Source organism: Podarcis bocagei (assembly GCF_964188305.1).
Source record: "Podarcis bocagei genome assembly, chromosome: 3".
Classification (NCBI taxonomy): domain Eukaryota; kingdom Metazoa; phylum Chordata; class Lepidosauria; order Squamata; family Lacertidae; genus Podarcis; species Podarcis bocagei.
Window position 1 is genome coordinate 61705672 of NC_138127.1, and position 20192 is coordinate 61725863.

The following is a 20192-nucleotide window of genomic DNA, read 5'->3' on the forward strand; positions in this document are numbered from 1 at the left end:
TCACGTTTTAAGGAAAACTGCATCACAAAATGCAGTGGCTCCCCATTTGTGGAATGCACTCCTCAGGGAGGGTCACCTGGCACCTTCATTAAGGTGCTGGATGGTTATCTGTCATGGATGCTTTAGCTGAGATTCCTGCATTGCAGGGGGTTGGTCTAGATGACCCTTGGGGGGACCCCTTCCAACTCTACAATTCTATGATTCTATGGCAGAGTGAATTCTAGTATCTGCTGCCTGAGCCAGCTTCCTTACTTTGAGTAACATGCTGACAGCCACACATAGCTCTGTAGAAAATGCGAGATTTTAGAATGTTATTTCAGACTCTGCTGCCAACACACCCTCTTTTCAAATATTTGGTTGCTATCGCCCTAAAATACAAGCCTGTAGAATCAGACCGTGTTGATCTTGCTGATGCAAAGCAAACATGTTTCACAGCTCCACATCTAAAAGCATTTGTGTAATTAGAATCTCTTGTCTGAGCTGACACAATCAGCCATTTCAAGATTTCAATCACCCTGAGGCTCGGAGCCAGGATGAAGCTGCATGACCAAATGAACCCCACTTCTGTATGACCCTCGCCTACGCAAAGGGAGAAACTGAAGCGAACGGAACAAACGGCAAATGGAAAGATCAGGCGTTTGCTAGATGCGGAATGGCATTCAATGGGCCCCTCCATATGGCCTGTTGACTGAGCACTCGTCCTCATTTACTTGCACAAAGCTTACAAGGCGGTTAGATTATATCCCATATTTATTGAGCATTTGTTCTTCCTTCTGGGCATAGAATCATAAAATTGGAAGGGACCATGAGGGTCATCTAGACCAACCCTCTGCAATGCAGGAATCTTTTGCCCAACATGAAACTCAAACCCATGCCCCTGAAATTAAGAGTCTCGTGCTCAGGGGTCAGCAAACTTTTTCAGCTGTGGGCCGGTCCACCATCCTTCAGACCATGTGGTGGGCCGGACTATATTTTTTCCTATGCCCCACAAATAACCCAGAGATGCATTTTAAATAAAAGCACACATTCTACTCATGTAAAAACACCAGGCAGCAGTGGCGTAGCGTGGGTTGTCAGCACCCGGGGCTAGGCAAGTAATTTGCACCCCCTCTGCCCTAGGGGCAGAGAGCTGCGAGTGCGAGCGCCCCCCCCCCCCAGATGTTGCGCCCGGTGCAGCCGGCCCCCCCTGCACCCCCACTGCCAGGCAGGCCCCACAAATAACCCAGAGATGCATTTTAAATAAAAGTACACATTCTACTCATGTAAAAACACGCTGATTCCTGGACTGCCCGCCGCTGGATTGAGAAGGTGATTGGGCCGCATCTGGCCCCCGGGCCTTAGGTTGCCTACCCCTGCTCATGCTCTACTGACTGAGTTATTGACATGACAATGACTATTCTTCCTGCATTCATCCTGATCTGCTTGTGGGGTATTTATACATCTTCTCATTAGTCATACATGCAAGTTCTTTTTAAAAGGTGATTTGTTTTACTTGAGTGACAGAGCCCTTTAACCCACTGCACAAGCCTAAAGTTCCATTAGGTATGGTTGTAATTTACAGTGCACTCCTAAAGAGGTCTTCTCGGAAGTAAGTGCTATTTAAGGTAAGGGGTAGGTCAGGATCACAACTTTACTTAGGAGTAACACAGTAAGCATACATAGGATTTCACTGTCAGTAGCAGCTTCTTCTTTTCTTCAGGAGGGAGAGAGAGATTTATATTGGCAATATTGCCACTTGTGAAGTAAAGAGATGGTTAAATAGTGACATAAGAAAGTGCTTTGTTATAGTATCAAAGCTTCTCAAGGGAGGTGACAGCTGAACTACAATTAAACTACCTTCTATTCACATGCCCTCCGGCTGGCAGTGAGAAAATATAAGAAAACCTAGGGAGAGATTTTTAGTGATGCTTTTGCATCATCAATTACATAAAAGGTCAAGAACACATCTTTTTCCTTTTTTTAAGGACTGAACCCACAAAAACGCACTCATTGTTAGCTTTGAGGGTGCATCTTTCTTGCCAATATAAAAATCTGTACGTTTTGCAATATTTATGGGTCAAAATAGTTTGCTATATAGGAAACACTTTCCCTCTGACTAAAGTATTAAGCTAACATATTTTCACTCACACTTGTTTTGGTAATGTAGTTTGCGTCTAAATATAAAACCAGCAGTTCGTTGCATTATTTATGTGTGAAAACAATTTTCTAGGTAGGAAATGCTTAGCTTTCTGCTACAAACAGCTGCCCATTGCAATAGATTTCACATTTCAAATAAACTAAGCTTGCTGAGATAATGTTCTCTTAGCCACACCTGCTAAGGCTTGGAAAGAATAAATAATCCACAAGTTTTTCATGCATATTAATGATCTGGTCCACTTTCACAACATGTTTTAAAAATAATTTGGTTGCATATAATACTTAAATAGCTTATTCATGAAAGAACTGCTTTGTTATTTGGGGAGAGTGTGTTAAATACTGAAAGTAAAGAGAATTTGAATTATCTCAGTGTAAAACTAAGTGCATATTCTAAAGTCACAAACACACCATATTTAAAGCCCTGTCATACCCCTTTAACAGTCGTGACTCCCCTCTCCCAAATTCAGGGACTGCAGTTTGTGAAAGGTGCTGACCTCCCAGACCTACAATTCCCAGTGCCTTTAACAAACTATAGTTACAGGACACTCCATTACAATTAAAACGGTATAAAAGTGCTTTATGGTGTGCATATGACCTAAGAAACAAAGGGCTGATACAGAAAATGGCAACCCCATGTAAAGTTCTGTCTTCCCTCCATAACGTATGACATCATATCCTGATGTCATGATGCTGAGTGTTTCTCAATGTATGCTTCTAGCAACCAATAACAGAAGAGGAGCAATATGCAGTGTATTGATGTTAAGGCACATGCTCAGTTGTATTAAATCAGGGGTTATGAGAGAAGCAAGACTCCTTTGAAGTGCTAATGCTTGAGTCCCTATATCATAGGCTTAGCCTGTATATATGTGTAAATAAACCATATATCATAAAGACACCACAGTCTCCACTGTTCCTCATTCCAAGGAAACCGAACTCTGGGTAAGCGCCCCTGGAATCTCAGAGACTGGGGTGGCACACAATTGTTTGTTTGTGTGTGTGTGTGTGTGTGTGTGTGTGTGTGTGAGAGAGAGAGAGAGAGAGAGAGAGAGAGAATCACATTTATCCAAAACATGGATTATAAGGATGTAGTTCAAACCAAACTTTTAAACATATAAACACACCAGCAAGATAAATTATGAAAGAGATGGAAATTAAGATGATTCACTTCCTGTAAGGCACTTTGGTCACAAAAGACCACTCCAGCTTTCTCCCCTTATCTAAATGAAGTGCTGTTATTGCTGGGAACATCCTTTCTCGTTTTTGTCATGCTCAAGAACATATTTCATAAATAGCTCTTTAATCCGAAGTGGTGATTAGTGTTTTACATGCCAGACAAGGGCATTAAAAAAAATATGTTCTAAGACACAGAAAAAGGAAAGTGGGATTGCTCACGTTTCACATTAAATTTGATTTCCAGTCTGCGTGTGTGCATACAGGCACACTCACGTAAAGCAAATTGCTTTTTCTGCAACTGCAGAGGAGCCCCAAAGCCAATAGGGCCATTAATGCAAATCTGTGGTGATGAAGATGGAAGAGATAGTCTGCCTTTTACTGTTAACCCTCCCTAGGTTCTCTGAGAATATACTCAGGTGGAGCAGGTGAGGGAGGCTTGTTCTGCAATGGCTTTTCAAAGCCATCTTGCTTTTATCCTTCCCTTGGAATCGACATCAAGTGGAAATCCAGCATAAACAGAAAAAAGGGCTCAGCAAACCATCCCCACACAAGTTTATTCAATTAGGTATTAAATGCTTGGAGCAATGTTTCATTTTGCCAACAGCTGCATACAATCATTTGTGGTTTTGAGGCCAGAATAATTGGCATGTTATGAGCTCCCCCCGCTCCGCTTTTGGCGTCCAGCTGCAAAACCACACGGAAGAAGCAAGTACACGGATTGACTGGAATAGAAGCTTCACTCTGGAACTAGACACAGACCTCGGAGCAATGTGAACACAGCCTCAGACGTTCCAGCAAAAGACTCGGTGATCGGTTCTGGAGAGCTTTCATTCCTCAGAAGCTGCTGCTTCAACTTAACAAAAACCCTTAAAATGGTCATCTCCACTGTGGGAAAGGCTCCCATAAAATCATAGAGTTGTGGAGTTGGAAGGGACCCCAAGGGTCATCGAGTCCAATGGATTGGATCCCAACTTCCTGCAATGCAGTAATCTCAACTAAAGCATCTATGGCAGATGACCACCCAACCTCTGCTTAAAAGTCTCCAAGGAAGGAGATCCAACCACCTCCACTGTTGAACAGCTCTTACATGGATTTTCCCTGGAAACCGAAATTGGTGTTCTTCACACTGGGCTAACTAGTTTTTTAAAATTAATTTCAGTGTTTGCAATATTATCACATTATGATTTATAGCAGTGGTTCCCAGTTAGGGTTCCCAATTAAGGGGCCTCCAATTTCAGACGTCGTGACAAATTGGAATATCGTGATGCTGGCTGCTAATATATTGCAATGTTGAAAACTAGATATCACTCAGCCCTAGTATGCTTTTTTAGTATACCTAAAATGTGGTTGGAGCTGTGGGTTACACCACTGACCCTCTGGGCTTGCTGATCAGAAGGCCAGGGGTTTGAATCCCCACGACGGGGTGAGCTCCCATTGTTCGGTCCCAGCTCCTGCCCACCTAGCAATTCGAAAGCACGTCAAGTGCAAGTAGATAAATAGGTACCACTCTGGCGGGAAGGTAAACGGCGTTTCCGTGCACTGCTCTGGTTTGCCAGAAGTGGCTTAGTTATGCTGGCCACATGACCTGGAAGTGTTATTATTATTATTTTATTTTATTTTATTATTTTATTTTATTTTATTTTATTTTATTCAATTTCTATACTGCTTTATATTTTTAAGAAAAATCTCAAAGCGGTTTACAGCATATAATATAATAATATAATATAATATAATATAATATAATATAATATAATATAATAAATAATACCAGAAGACTTGAACCGCACCAGCATTCCACTTGTTCTCAACAGCCTCGCCTAGACTTTGAAGTATATTCCATTTCACATTATTTCAGTTTGTGTTTGATCAGAGCACCAATACCTGAAGGAAGACTGCTTGTGTTGAAATGCTCAGAGATGAATTTTTAAATGAGCTCAGGTTAATAAAAGGTATCCCTTCACCTCCTCTGCATCTCTCATGCTGTGAGACAAACATGGCTACAAAATACCCTGACTGTGAAATCTCTGCAGGGAAGATATTACATTACCGAGATCTGTGGGAAATTACGCAGAAGGGGGCCTCAAGTCTCAAGGGTGACTGGGCACTGAGCAAGGAACTCAACATCAGATAAATTTTCCAAAGTGCCAAGGACTCGTCTTTAGGGAGGCATCGATGACTTTTGCACTCTCTCAGGCCCCCTTTGCACACTTGGAAGAGCACTGCACCGCCACTTGGGTGTGCAAAATACACATTCTCCCCTCCATTTGCCTTAAGGGAAAGAATTATTTTTCTGTGAAAGCAAAGGAGGAGTCTGCAAGCAGGAAGGAATTTGGGAGACACATCATTTGCCACCTCCCTAGATGCTGGAGAAGATGGCTTGAGAGGGGCAAGTGCCTAGCAGTGTTCATTTGCCCAGTCATTGAACTTCCTCCTCCTCTTCAGAAATCAAAAGAGAGGTTGAATAAGTGTGAGTGGTTGTGCACTGTGTGCAATATTGTTGTTTTTCTAGAAAAGGAGGTGCAGAAACTCCCACCTCTTTTTGACAGACAGCCCTAAGTTGTTGAGCTTCTTTCAAGAGGATGCACAAAGTTGTTGAGCATTTTATAGTGTTTCTGCTGTTCTTTTGTCACCGAACAAGCTGTTCAAAAGCTCTGTGAAAATTTAAAGCATGATCTGTAAACCTACGCAGGGTCTTCCTTATACAGTGGTACCTCGAGTTAAGGACTTAATTCGTTCCGGAGGTCCGTTCTTAACCTGAAACTGTTCTTAACCTGAAGCACCACTTTAGCTAATGGGGCCTCCTGCTGTCACTGCACCGCCGGAGCACAGTTTCTGTTCTCATCCTGAAGCAAAGTTCTTAACCTGAAGCATTATTTATGGGCTAGCGGAGTCTGTAACCTGAAGCGTATGTAACCTGAGGTACCACTGTATGAATTTTCTGGTGCAGGAGAGCCTATAGGTTCTCATCCGCAAGGTTTATTTGCTGATTTTGCTTTTTTATTTAGTTTGCCCTGCATTGTCTACCTCCTGCCCTCTCTATGCCCACATTTTCTAGTCCTTGTCCTGATTTTTAAAATATGCAGACCGCAACTTTGGCAACGTAGATTTGAAATGTGCATATTTTATTGTCTATTTATTTCTGCTCCATTTGAAGAAATCCAGTGTGCTGAGTTTAGATCTTCAAGTGCTGGGCCTGAAGAGATGACAGCTTGGAGGGCTAAATTATGCAAGAAGACATTGGTTCAAGTCTCATGAATGGCTCGTTGCTGTTGCGTTGACAGAAGTCAAGTTTAATGGAGGAACATAAAAGAACTGCCCTTAGGACCCAAGGCAGACTCTCTCCTTGCCCTTCCAACAGGGTGACACAGATGTGATCGGCAGGACAGAAGACTCCGAAATCAAATCAGGTACAGCGCATCCATCATTTTGACACAGCCACACAATAGCGATGAGCCGCTATGCTAATACAAGCAATAGCCATTTCGATGAGAAAATAAAACGGACCTGTTTAGTCTTTTCTCAGCTCAGGGGCCACCCTTGCGGGTACATAGGTCATCCAGTAACGGCCAATATTGCCATCAATGCTCTCTTCTGATTCTTCAGTTCATTTAGCTCAATTTATACAGTACACTTGCATTGAAAATTAAGAGCATATGGGCACCATTCCGTGTGAGAAACTGATTGTGGGAAGCTGTGCCCACATAGTTACAAGTGTGGTTGTGGGCGATTTTAACCACACCAATCCATCTCTCTAAAAGCAGGGATGTCTTAAATCTCGCAATAATCTTGTATGGTGAGTGTCACTTTACACATGCAGCTTCCCACATGGAATGTATGTACAAATTTATATTTGACCACATGCCGAAGTGGCCAGTGTGATGTAGTGGATATGGTGCTGAACCAGGGACACAGGAGTCCCTCCAGACGGGTGTTTTATTGGGTGGGGGGTTTCCGCAACATATTCTTGGCGCATTCATAGTGCACTGGGGTGGATTGATCCCACTTTAGTTTCTTCTGCATTGCTTCCCCAATTCTTCAGCGTTGCTGCTGTCTGGAGGAGCCACAGAGCAACAGAAGCAGGACGGAAATAAACCAGAACATGTATGGTATAAAAAGTTCCTGGATTTCAGCAGGAAGCCTGCACTGACTGGAAATGAGGCAGTGTGGGCCACCTTAAACCTTTTGCAGCCACAAACCATATTGAAAGTGTGTGACTGTCCCAAAAGAGAGAGTTTGGATTTGATATCCCGCCTTTCACTCCCTTTAAGGAGTCTCAAAGCGGCTCACATTCTCCTTTCCCTTCATCCCCCACAACAAACACTCTGTGAGGTGAGTGGGGCTGAGAGACTTCAAAGAAGTGTGACTGGCCCAAGGTCACCCAGCAGCTGCATGTGGAGGAGCGGAGACGCGAACCCAGTTCCCCAGATTACGAGACTACCGCTCTTAACCACTACACCACACTGGCTCTCATGATCACAAAAGAATCATGATCACAAATTATTATGGATTTTTCTACAAAGGACCTTGGAGGGGTTGTTGTTGTTTAGTCATTTAGTCATGTCCGACACTTCATGACCCCATGGACCAGAGCACACCAGGCTTCCACTGCCTCCCACAGTTTGGTCAAACTCATGTTAGTGGCTTCGAGAACACTGTCCAACCATCTCATCCTCTGTTGTCCTCTTCTCCTTGTGCCCTCCATCTTTCCCAACATCAGGGTCTTTTCCAGGGAGTCTTCTCTTCTCACGAGGTGGCCAAAGTATTGGAGCCTCAGCTTCACGATTCCTTCCAGTGAGCACTCAGGGCTGATTTCCTTCAGAATGGATAGGTTTGATCTTCTTGCAGTCCATGGGACTCTCAAGAGTCTCCTCCAGCACCTTAGAGGAGGGGTACTAGATTTTAATGCTCTGCTAAGTGATATTGCTGAACAAATCCCTGAAACAATCCCTATCTCTCAAGCTAAGTTGTACAAAAGTAGAGCCCAAGCAGAAGCAAGGTGGCGTTCCTACCAGGTATTAGACCTGCTACGTAACATAAGGACATAGGACTGAAAGACTCTCTCCCATGAGATCCTCAAAGAGAAGCTCTTTCCCCCCCTTCCCCAACCAGAGATTCTCCAGATGTTGGGGGTGCGGCTGATGGGAGTTGTAGTCTAAAACATCTGGAGGACATCAGGCTGGTCTAGAGAAGCCCAGTGAAAATGACTAGTGTTGTCCTTCTGCAGTCATTTGAACGGAACAATTTGGCAAATTGGTTTTAAAATATGGCTGGTGACAGGCATGTTGCTATTACTGAACAGGGACAGTCACTACTGCACAGCGACCAGATTTAGTCTGGCATTAGTAAAACATGAACAATAATCAAGCGCCCATTTGTTGTCTTCTCGAAGCACACACAGCCTGCCTGCTGTGTTTGCTCTTTTTACAAAGTCCACGTAACTCTCTGCATCTTTTCTGGAAACAAATCCTTCAGTGAGCATTTTCTTTTTCCATACAGGAAAAGAAATATAGGCGCACCAACAATAAATGGCAGCCAAGCTTGAAATAATACACCACGTCCCACATGTTTCCGCTGAAAGAAAAGCAGCTATTTGTTTCAAAATCTGTGCAGATATTTGTAATTAAATAGCAATAAAATGATGCATGCTTACTTGCAAAGATCTTGAATTTCAAGAAGACTTCCTATAATGTAACCAGTTGTTATTGAAATTATCATAGCCAGTTTCTGAACTCACATTGGCTGCACACAAGTACAATTTGGCTGTTGATATCATACATGCATAAATATGTCATATGAACTGTGCTTAATAGGAACTTCTTACTTTCATCAGGAGCTGCATATATGAATAGGATGTGAACTGTGTCTAATAGGAGCTTCATATGACAAATCTGCTCCTGCAGCTCTTAGAGTTAAGAGCGAGCAAATTACACAGTGAGCAAATTACAGATAAACTGGGATGCTGAACTATAAGGAAATGCACTTGAAGTTGGTGCAGAATAGAGGAGGGGAGATCAAACGATCTGGGACCAAGGATCCTCAGGAACCACTAGGTCACATGTGAATGTGTTTGGCAACTTTATTCCTTGCAGTCCCACAACTGACCAAGAGAGCACACCTGTGTGAACTGGTGCACACAGATGAACCCATGTGTTCATCAGAGGAATAGAGAGGACATCTCTGAAGCTGTCCTCGGGTCCCCTCCACCCCCAGTAAGTGGGGAAATTTGCATTCATCTGCATTAGCCTTTGCCAACCTGGTGCCCTCCAGATGGTTTGAACTACAACTCCCATCAGTTCATGTCAGCACACCCATAGGCCAGGACACCTAGAAGGTACCTGGTCAGCGAAGGCTGAAGCTGACTTAGATCAATTATCTCACTGTTGCTTCCCTGGCATAGTTTAAATGCAAATAGTGGGTTGTTGGGGAGATCACAGTTCTGCTGGAATGGAGGTTTTCCTTTGCTGGCAGAGTTGACATTTCATATTGCGAGTGGGTTTTTTTTACTGCTTCTTACAAACTTGTTGGAAGTTAAATGAAATGATCTGCATGCATGAGAAATTTCTGATATCTCTTTTATGATCCCTGGATATCTTGCCTTGCCTTCTTCTTCTCTTTTAACGACATAGAGGAGACACAGAGTGTTCAGAGAGTTGATGGAAATTAAAAGAAAACATTCAGTGTTGTGAAACGGTTTAAACTAGGAGGGGATAGAAAACCTGAAAGATTAGTCATTGGACATATTCCATCTGGTGCTCTCCTCATGCACAACACCCGCCTAAAACGAAATCAGCAACATTTGCTCGTTACGAGGGTGCGATTATTTTTTATGGCATTTGAAGTTGTTTTCTTTCAGGCAGACAGTCAATATCATCATCAGACTGGGAAAGAAGCCAAGCGGAAACCCTTAAAGCTTAAAGCTCTCGTTTTTGTCAGGCATATACAATACTCCATAAATTACAGGCAACAAAAAATGTTACAGATTATGTTTGTGTCGATTGAAAAAGGAAGGAGCTGGCAGCAAGCCCAGCGTTCGTAGAGAGTGAATGTCTCCACTTGCAAATATTAAAGCTGGGTTAGCTAATACTGAATCTACTCTTGTATCACCAACTTAAATACTGGAGACATGCAAAGCCAAATGATCTGATTTGGTTATAACAGAGCTTCCTATGTTCCTTAGCAAAGGACCCTTCCTCTGCCTCTCCAATTGTGTAGGGAACATTTTGCATTCTTTAGTATGGTCATTATCTCTCCTATTATTCATTCCAAAACTCTGCTTTCACTTGGGCAAAGGGAAATTTTCAGCAGGGACCTCAAAGGTGTACGAAGTTGTTCTACCTGTCATGGCTGTGTACAAGAGGTCATTCCAGGAAGCAAAGCATCAGATGACAGTATCCTATGGGTTAGAGACACTGACATCAATTGCACATAACACCAAGTGTGAACAAGCAAGCCTGAGGGTATCTCTCACAGCCACTTCACTCCTCCCCCACTCCTGTTGCTGCCATGTTACCGGGAGCTAAACCATGGTTTCACTAAGTATTATGTGCAAACCAGGCTTGTGGTTTGTCTCCCCACAAACAAACCATGAATGGTAAACTAAGAACAAACACTGGTTACGTCCAGATGTGGATGTAGCACCCAGCCAAACCTTGGCTTAGCTCTGGGTAGTGTGGCAGTAGGAGGACCAGAGGAGGAGCTAAACAGCCACAATTTTTGCCCATGCTTGCTTATTCTCGCTAGCCTATTGTTTGCCTTAGCATTTAATGGCAGCTGGACTACTCTGTACCTGCCAAATTCCCTAGTTAGTGTAGGAGTCCTTCTTTGCATCTGACCTCCCTTTGTATCCAAAGTATCACCCAGCAATTTGAATAAGAAAAGAAGGTATGGATCAAAATGAAAGCCTCTTACTAGTGAGGAACTCAAGGACCACCCAGGCATTAGCATAGCTGAATACCAAAGCAGCTCTCATGCTGCTTTGCAATGAAAATGCACTTTATCTCACCCAATAGAGGGATTGGGTGGAACCTGGCTTAAGGCAAGAGCTGGGAATGTTTGCAGCAGCAGTATTTTTAAACGGACTATTAGTGTTGCAAGGCACAGATCAGCAGTAAATGGTTGTTAAATACTTGAGGCTTGGAAAAACGCTCTGTAGGAATTGCCCTTATTTGGAAATTAACCATTAAAGGGAATAAAATGGTAAGTTACAACTGAGGTCCTGGAAGGTACACAAAGAGGCAAACTGAAGCATTATTTTATGGCCATGCAAATTGAGGAGATTACCTTTCCTCCTGCCTTTTATACAACTTAATTGCCAATGATGTTTCTTTAATGGGTACCGATAGCCAGAAGATGCTCACTCACATTAACATTGATAACTATTGATGAGTGATGCTGCAACCTACTAGAAATGGCCCATCTGCTTGGGTGAGGACTAGAGAGAAACAAGTTGGAGAGTTTGAATAAGACAGTGAAGGAGACAGTCCTAGAGCCTTTAAGAAGGGATTTCAAGAAGACAATGTTTATTTTAAGGAACTGATGCTGTTCATATTAGTTGGACTATCCATCCAGGTGTTTATTTGTTTAAGTATATTTTTAGCCCACTCTTCATCACAGGGCAGGTCACAACACCATTTCTCAAGGATTAAGAACAGCTCAGGAGTACAACACTAAGATCTCATGGAGTTGGCTATAACTCTGAAATTGTAGCAGCAGCTAATGTCCCATAAATTCCCTAGGCTACAGATAAGTAATTGTCTAGTGCCCAACCTCCAGAGCCACTCATATTTCCAGAAAAGAACATTCCATAGTTGGGGTGCCACTACAGAGAAGACCCTGTTCTATGACCCCACCCAATGTATTTCCCCTCAGTTGTTTGTTTCCCCATGCTCAGAAGAGACCAAACACCATAAGTCTATAATACTTTCTTTTCATAAAGAAACCTCGACCTTAGAGATAACATCCTTAGAAATTTGGTTCACTCAGGGAACTATGAAGTGTGAAATACATGGGGAGGCAAGTGGCATGTATATCCTAAACTTTGTCACAATGATGCTTTGAAGGCCATTTATGTTTTGCCTCACACAGCTATCTGCCCAGATTGAATCCAATGTCCTGATATAAAATTCATGATAGCCAAAAGGAAGAGCCTAGATTTGACCCTAAAATTATGGTTTGTCTAAGCATGACCCAAATCACTTAGAAAAACAAAAACAAACATTTCTTCTAATTTGCTTGTATTTTTCAGCCATCTCTGATTATATATATATATGGAACACTTTCTCCAACACTTAGAATACAGCTAAAAGTGGCAGTACTATAACCTGACTTGGGCTTAGTGCAAGAAGGGGAATAATACCATATTCCAACTAATACTGCACAAGGAGTCTCAATGGGCTCATATTATGTTGGGGGTCATGCATGTTCTTATAATGCTGTTTGAGAATTGTAACATGGGAGCAGACAGTAAGAAGCCTATTGCTTATGTATGAAAAGTCCAGATTCCCTGACCCCTGATTTATTGCTGGAATGTGGAGGAGACATTGGCCTCTGCAACTGCCTTTGGTGGTCTCCACAGCAGTTGAAGGAGCAGCAGTCTGAAGTTCTCAGAAACTGAGCTATTGTTGAGTGTGGCTTCAGCTTCACGGAAGCATGTGAGAGAAAGAGTTGGCTGTTTTTGTGTGTGTGCCTGGTTCATTAGTTTTGTTCGGTTTAAAAATAAAGCTTTAAAACCATATGGCTTTCTAGCCTTTAGACCGACTTGGCTTTTTGACAGTAGCTAGCATAGGTTTTATAACTCTATGACAGAAAGCAGAAGTGCAAAATGAATAAATATCGTGTGTGAAAATATAGTTGGCTTAGTCCTGTTTCGCCACACGTACCCCCCCCCACACGTAGAATTGCATGAAGGGGAGAGTGGGAGCATGCTCATTGGCCCCAATCCCCTTTGTTGTGTTCTTGTCTCCATTGCCCTCTGAAATACACTCAGAGTCAAGAGTGGATTTCATGCTCTTTATTCAGCTCATAGTGATGAGGAGGAATGGAAGGTCCCCCAGAATGTCTGCTTTACATACATTATTTACACAATGGGCCCCACGTGATTGGCTAATTCCGGGATTCACCTGTAGGCCAATCAGGTTGCGGATTCACTTCCACCTGGAGCTGGATTGGGTGACTCCTGTGGAGCAATCAGACTGCTGCATTCTGAATCCTATTGTTCTAGGACCAATCAGACTGCTGCATTCTGAATCCTATTGTTCTAGGACCAATCAGACTGCTGCCTTTGGATCCTATTCAACTCAGTACATAACACCCTCTAAACAATTTACACATCTGGGAATCTGCTCTGGTTAAGAAAGCTCCCTGTGCAATTTATAATCCTGTGCAATCAGGGTCACGTAGGGAGCCTATGTTCATAAAAACATGGAGGATGCCAGAGTCAAATGCTAGCAACACGATGGGGGGGGGCAATGAGCCCTCCCTCCCTCCCACAATTCTAATTGCAAAGAAATTACCACCTGAACCAATTAAAACTAATTCCCCCCCCCCAGCACAATGTCTGAATCAAAGCAACCTGTAGACTCACATTCTGCCGGCCTTCCAAATTGCTGCATCCTGCTGCAAAAGTAATAATTGATTGATCAGCTGCCATTTAAGTGGTTAATGGGCTAGGTATAAACAAATATGCATAGTGCCAAGACTCTGTTTAGATACCATTTTGAGAGACGGAAGGAAAGGTCAATGATCTTAAGGAACACTCTAGTAGTCCCTGCAAAAGGGGGGAGGGAATAAATACTTGTATTCTGCATTATAATGACACACTGGAACCATGTCAACTTCAAAAATAAATAGGAATGTCCTTAAGTATGAGTCCCACATTATCACATTTGTCCATTTCAGTGGATTTATCTGCCAGTTAAAGCACTTATAGCTTGTATCCCTACAATAGCCTCTTAAAGGATGGGTTCCCCATGCGCCCACCACTGATAATGAACTGTATGTTGTAGACATTACTGCAATTTTATTTTTGTGGGAGACAACGACATGTGAAGACGTGGCCTTTTTATTTGTATTATGTGTTATTCCTATGACCCTCGTTTATAAAACCCAATAAAAAGTTATTCAAAAACAAACACAGTATTTCTTAAGGAACAGCAGTAACAGGAAAGATATGGATTGTGGTGAAAATTGTGTGTACAATGCTTCCCAAACCAGCAGTGGTAGGGAGTACACTGGGTGCAAAAGTAAATGGGAGCGTGAACACCAAAATAGTCACCAGTCTTTGGCAGACTCTGTCACCTGTCTAGCACATTGGCTCTCAAGGACATAAACAAGCAAAGCAGCTGGCTGAGAAAATAAAAATGTAGCGGGAAAGCAGGAAAGCCTCGGGAGGGACGGGCAAACTAAATTGTGGTGCCAGATCATCATAATTGTTGCCGTTAAAGGGAAGAGGCTTGTGCAGGGAAAGAGACGAAAGGGAAGAGGGCAATCAAATCTTTGTTTATGAAAAAAACATTTCTTTATTCATACTGCAGTGAAAGTGAGGCATCAGGCATAAGCCTGCATTTTATTAATGTTTGATCAGGACTTGTATATTAAAGAGGGCTTAGATTTTCAAAAGTTTCATGCCAGGCAAGAAGGCTAGCTGCTTAAGAAAATACTGACAGTGTTTTCTTCCTCGTAGACAAGGGGCCCCTTTTGATTGATAGCAGAAAGCAATTCTCAAAGTCGTAAAAGCTGAAATTACAGACTGAGTAAGGCACTGACCCTACATGTTATAGAAGATAAAAAAGGCAGAGATAAACATAATTAATAGTTGGTAAATAGAAAAATAATGCCAATGTGCCTCCCAGTAAAATGAGCCAGATCTTCTAAGGTTAAAAAGGCCAAGACCAAATGGAGAAGCATCTAGCTGGGAAGTCTTTTAAAGCTGTTTCTTTTTTAAACTGAGAGAGTTTCAATAAATGTTGGGAAGAGCTAATGGAAACAAAGCAGCTGGCTGAAGCAGCTGGCTGAAGGGGGGGGAAGATGTAAACTAAAGAGGTTTCTTCTGAAACTGATTTATACTGAGTTCCCTTTTCTACTTTACAAAGACCTTATTCCTTTTAAGAGGCTACCTGTGTTGTGTATTAAATATATTGTCTTAAATATAATTATGCAAAGGATTTAGAAATGCTAGATTCTTATTTCATATAGTTGTAAAGAGTTGTATTTATCCTGGAATTAAGTCAGACACCAGCCCAGCCCTCTTGCTAGACAAAGAGACGCCATCCAAGCTGTCCTGATATATGGCTGTCAGGCATTTGTTTAGAAACCTTCAAATGAAGGAGATCTTTCAATGTTGATGTGAAACTCAAGATCCTTGACATATGTTTAAGATAAAAATTTAAGATTAACCATTTGTTTTAGAAGGCAATAGGGCAAGGAGGGCAAGAGGTGAGCTGGTAATTAAGATTCCTTGTTGAGACACATGTAAGATATATTACTACTTATTTGTCATTTATAGATGTAACAATATATAGCTCTTTGTGTTCCTTATAAGGACAGGAGGATATGGGTGTATCTTTTAGGATTGGATATAGCAATCAGCCAATAGGAAATCCAACCAGGCTGATTGGACAGAGGCAGCCACAGGAGGAGCAAAGGGGGCTGGATTAAGGGAATATAAGGGCTGGCCATAATGGCAGGAGCCAGGCCAGAGCTTGGTAACCACATACCACTGTGCCTCTCATTTATTTGTCTGACAAATAAATAATTATTTTAAATTCTCTATTGCTGCGTTGAATATTTCATTCCAGCTAAGCGTTAACCACAAGCAGGGTGCTACATTTTATGGTGCTCCTGTGACTCGGATAAGTGGTCTGCTGGAACGCAGCCCCTTCGCCCTATTGGGCAGGGTACAAGAGAGAGGATCTCTAAACTGCTTACCCAAGCGCGCACTGGTAAATTTTTCCAGGGGGGACGCAGAAGTCTCGTCTGTCTGATACCCTGCTCACTGGCGGCGACGGACCGGGGGGAAACGGAACCAACCAAGGGTAAGTGCACAAAGGGATTTTTGGCCCTCCAATTAACTGGGAGGAAGAGAAGTCTTGATCAAACTTCTGCGTCTCAGTAAGTGGGAACTGAGTACGCTAGGTGGTTGGATACATCAGATGGTGATCTGGTGGGGGAAAAGGGAAGAATGGGAGGTAGTGTGTGGTGAAGTATCTAGCGCATTGTATGTGTGAGAAAGTACAGAGCAATCTGTAGCTGACCTGAGTGTGGAGTGGGCAGTACTTCGGTTCCTGGTAAGGCGACTTCACCAGGCAAGGAAATCCACGAAGCGTGTGTGTGAGTGACTGAGTGGATACTTCACAGGGCCATACAATGGGAGTTGGGGGTTCAAAAGGGGAAAATACACCTCTTGAATGTATGTTAAATAATTTTAAGAAAGCCTTCTCAGGGGCGTATGGAGTCAAAATGACGCCAGAGCGCCTGAGAACGTTATGTGAATTAGAGTGGCCGAAGCAAAATACTGAATGGCCATCTCAAGGAACCTTTGATATAAATTTAGTAAGCAAACTTTGGTCTAACATCGCCAAAGAAATTGGAGGGTGCCCAGAACAATTTTCATATATAGATTCCTGGCTGAGCACATTAAATAAAAATCCTCCATGGATAAGGGAATGCAAAGTCCAACGATGCAAATTATTGGCTGTAAAAGCCGAAGCTAGGAAAGGAATCTTGCCAAATAAACTCAAACCCATTTTTGAGGGACCAGAGGAAGAGCTGCTTCCACCTCCACCCTATGCTCCACATCGAAGGGAGCCTAATCCAAACACTCCACCAGTTGTAACCCCAAGGCAAGAAAGTGGAATGAATAATGGGGCTGGAGTCACAGAACTTGATTCCTTGATAGATTATGATAAATATCTTCAGGAGGCATTGGAGGCCTATAATAAAGCCCAAGCAGAAGTGGTTATTCCATCTGTGAGTCCCAGTAGAACTCCATCTACAGTCTCTTTTAGTGGAACAACTGATTGCCTACCCCAAACTCCTGTACATCCAAGTCCTAGAGAATTATTACAGAAGTTACAGGGAGACCTTAATCGGTCAGCAAGCAATACAGCCAGGCGTATAAAGCTGCTAAAAGAACGCCTTGGGACAAATACCATCCCCTATGATTTGAGGCCCCTAGAGCGAAGTGAAGAGAAAGATCACGTAGTAGCCCCTCTCAGAAGAGTATTTGATGCACTTGAGGAGCCTGTGCTGGTTAACGGGCAACTCGGACCACGGCCACCTCGAACTTCGACCCTGCAATATATTCCATTCACAACTACGGATCTGATGAATTGGAAAACACACACCCCATCTTTTGCAAAAAAACCTCAGGCTATGATGGACTTGGTGACTTCAATAATAAATACTCATAGTCCTACTTGGACAGATTGCCGCCAGCTCCTGAATACTCTGTTCACCACTGAGGAAAGGAGAGACATAATTGAAAAGGCACAGATATATTTGCGTGAGCAGGCCAGAGTGGGAAATATTTATAATATTGACCGTCATCTCCAAGACAACTTTCCCTTGGAAGATCCTAATTGGGATCCAAACAATGTAATTCACCTGGCCAGGCTTACCACCTATCGCCAGACGCTTGTGCAAGGTATCCGCAGGGCATGCCAGAAGCCCACTAATATGTCTAAAGTCTCAGAAGTAGAACAGAAACCAAATGAGAGTCCAGGAGACTTTTTAGAGAGGCTGCAAGAAGCCTATCGTATATGGACTCCTTTTGACCCTGAAGCCCCTGAAAACAGCAGAATGATTACTGCTACATTTGTGGCCCAGTGCGCTTCTGACATTCGTAAGAAAATTCAGAAATCAGAAGGATGGGAAGGGATGCTGATGAGCCAAATTATGGCCATTGCACGCCGAGTTTATCGGAATAGGGATGAGGCTGAGAAACAAGAGAAGAAGAAGTGGCAGAAGGAAAAGATGGTAATGCTAGCCACAGCAGTGAAGCAAGACTACCGCCCCTTAAATGGAGGAAGAGGGCGGGGAAGGAATCCACCACTGGGAAGGAATCAATGTGCGAATTGCAAGAAGGAGGGTCATTGGAAGCGGGAATGTCCTGAACCCCTGAGGTTGGAAGAAGTACGCCCAGGCCCAGGCCCAGGCCCAGGATCCGGCCCAAGAAACCAGGGACGAGGACGGGGAATGATCCGAGATGGAAGATATCAGAGACCTGGACAAGGACAGAGTAGGGACAATGTCATTGGACTGGCAGAGGAGGATTTTACCCAAGACTAGGAAAGACCGGACTCCATAAAGTTAGGCTTCCAGGAGCCCACGGTCACGATTCAATTAGGAAGCCATTTAATAGACTTTATGATTGATACTGGGGCTGAATACTCAGTACTCCCAGAACTATTGCAGAAAAAGGCATCCAAAAGTGTAGTCATTAAAAGTGCCACTGGTCAGTCAGCTAAGAGGTCTTTCCTCCAACCTTTGGAATGCCAGATTGGGGGACATCGTTTAACCCATCAGTTTTTGTATATACCTGAGTGTCCAATACCTCTCTTAGGTAGAGATATGCTGTCCAAATTGCAGGCCCAAATCACCTTCACTCCTTGAGGTCCAGAAATGAAACTGCCATCAAAGGCAGCAGGAATAATTTCCCTCTCAGTACCTAAGGAACAATCATAGCGCCTAATGTCAGCCCTGCAAGTCCAATCCACATTGGATACAGAGTTAAACAAGCTCCTCCGAACTCTACAGGTGCCACCAGGAGTATGGGCCGAAAACAGCCCACCAGGAATGGCCAAGAATATAGCTCCAATTGTAGTAACCTTAAAACCTATGGCTACCCCTGTATCTGTAAAGCAATATCCTTTACCCCGGCGAGCAGCAGAGGGCATCCAGAAACATTTGGACCGCCTATTAAAATATGGTCTGCTTAAGCCCTGCCAATCAGAATGGAACACACCCCCTTTGCCTGTTCGAAAACCTGGGACAGATGAATACAGGCCAGTGCAGGACTTGAGGCTCGTAAACCAGGCTATCGAGACCTTGCACCCAAATGTACCAAACCCATACACCCTGCTGAGTTTGATCCCACCAGAAGCAACATTTTTTACTGTATTGGACTTGAAAGATGCATTCTTCTGTTGCCGGCTGGCACCACAGAGCCAACCTATATTTGCCTTCCAGTGGGAAGACCCTTTGACAGGAACAAAAGGCCAGCTAACCTGGACGAGATTGCCCCAGGGATTCAAAAATTCCCCAACTTTATTTGGCACTGCCTTGGCGAAGGATCTAACAAGTTACCCCTCAATACCTGGAGAAAAGGTGGTTCTGCAATATGTAGATGACCTTATACTAGCAGCAAAGGATTTTGATACCTGTAAAGAAGGTACAGAGGAACTGCTCCACTTGCTCTGGCAAGCTGGCTACCGAGTTTCCCAGAAAAAGGCACAGTTATGTTTAGAAAAGGTCAAATATTTGGGCTTTGACATCTCACACCAACAACGAGCATTGAGACCAGAGAGGAAAGAAGCTATTTGCCTTATCAAGGAACCTACCACAAGGAAACAACTCAGAGGATTCCTGGGAACAGCAGGGTTTTGTAGACTATGGATACCTGATTTCAGCAGTCTGGCCAAACCCTTACATGAAAGCACTCGAGGTGCAGAAAAGGACCCATTCATATGGGGACCTGAGCAGCAACAAGCCTTTTTAGTTATCAAACAACGACTTATGGAGGCCCCAGCCCTTGGACTGCCTAATTCGGAAAAACCCTTTCAGCTGTATGTACATGAACAGAATGGGATTGCAGCGGCAGTCCTGACCCAGAGATTAGGAAGTTGGAACCGTCCAGTAGCTTATTTGTCAAAACAATTGGACTCAGT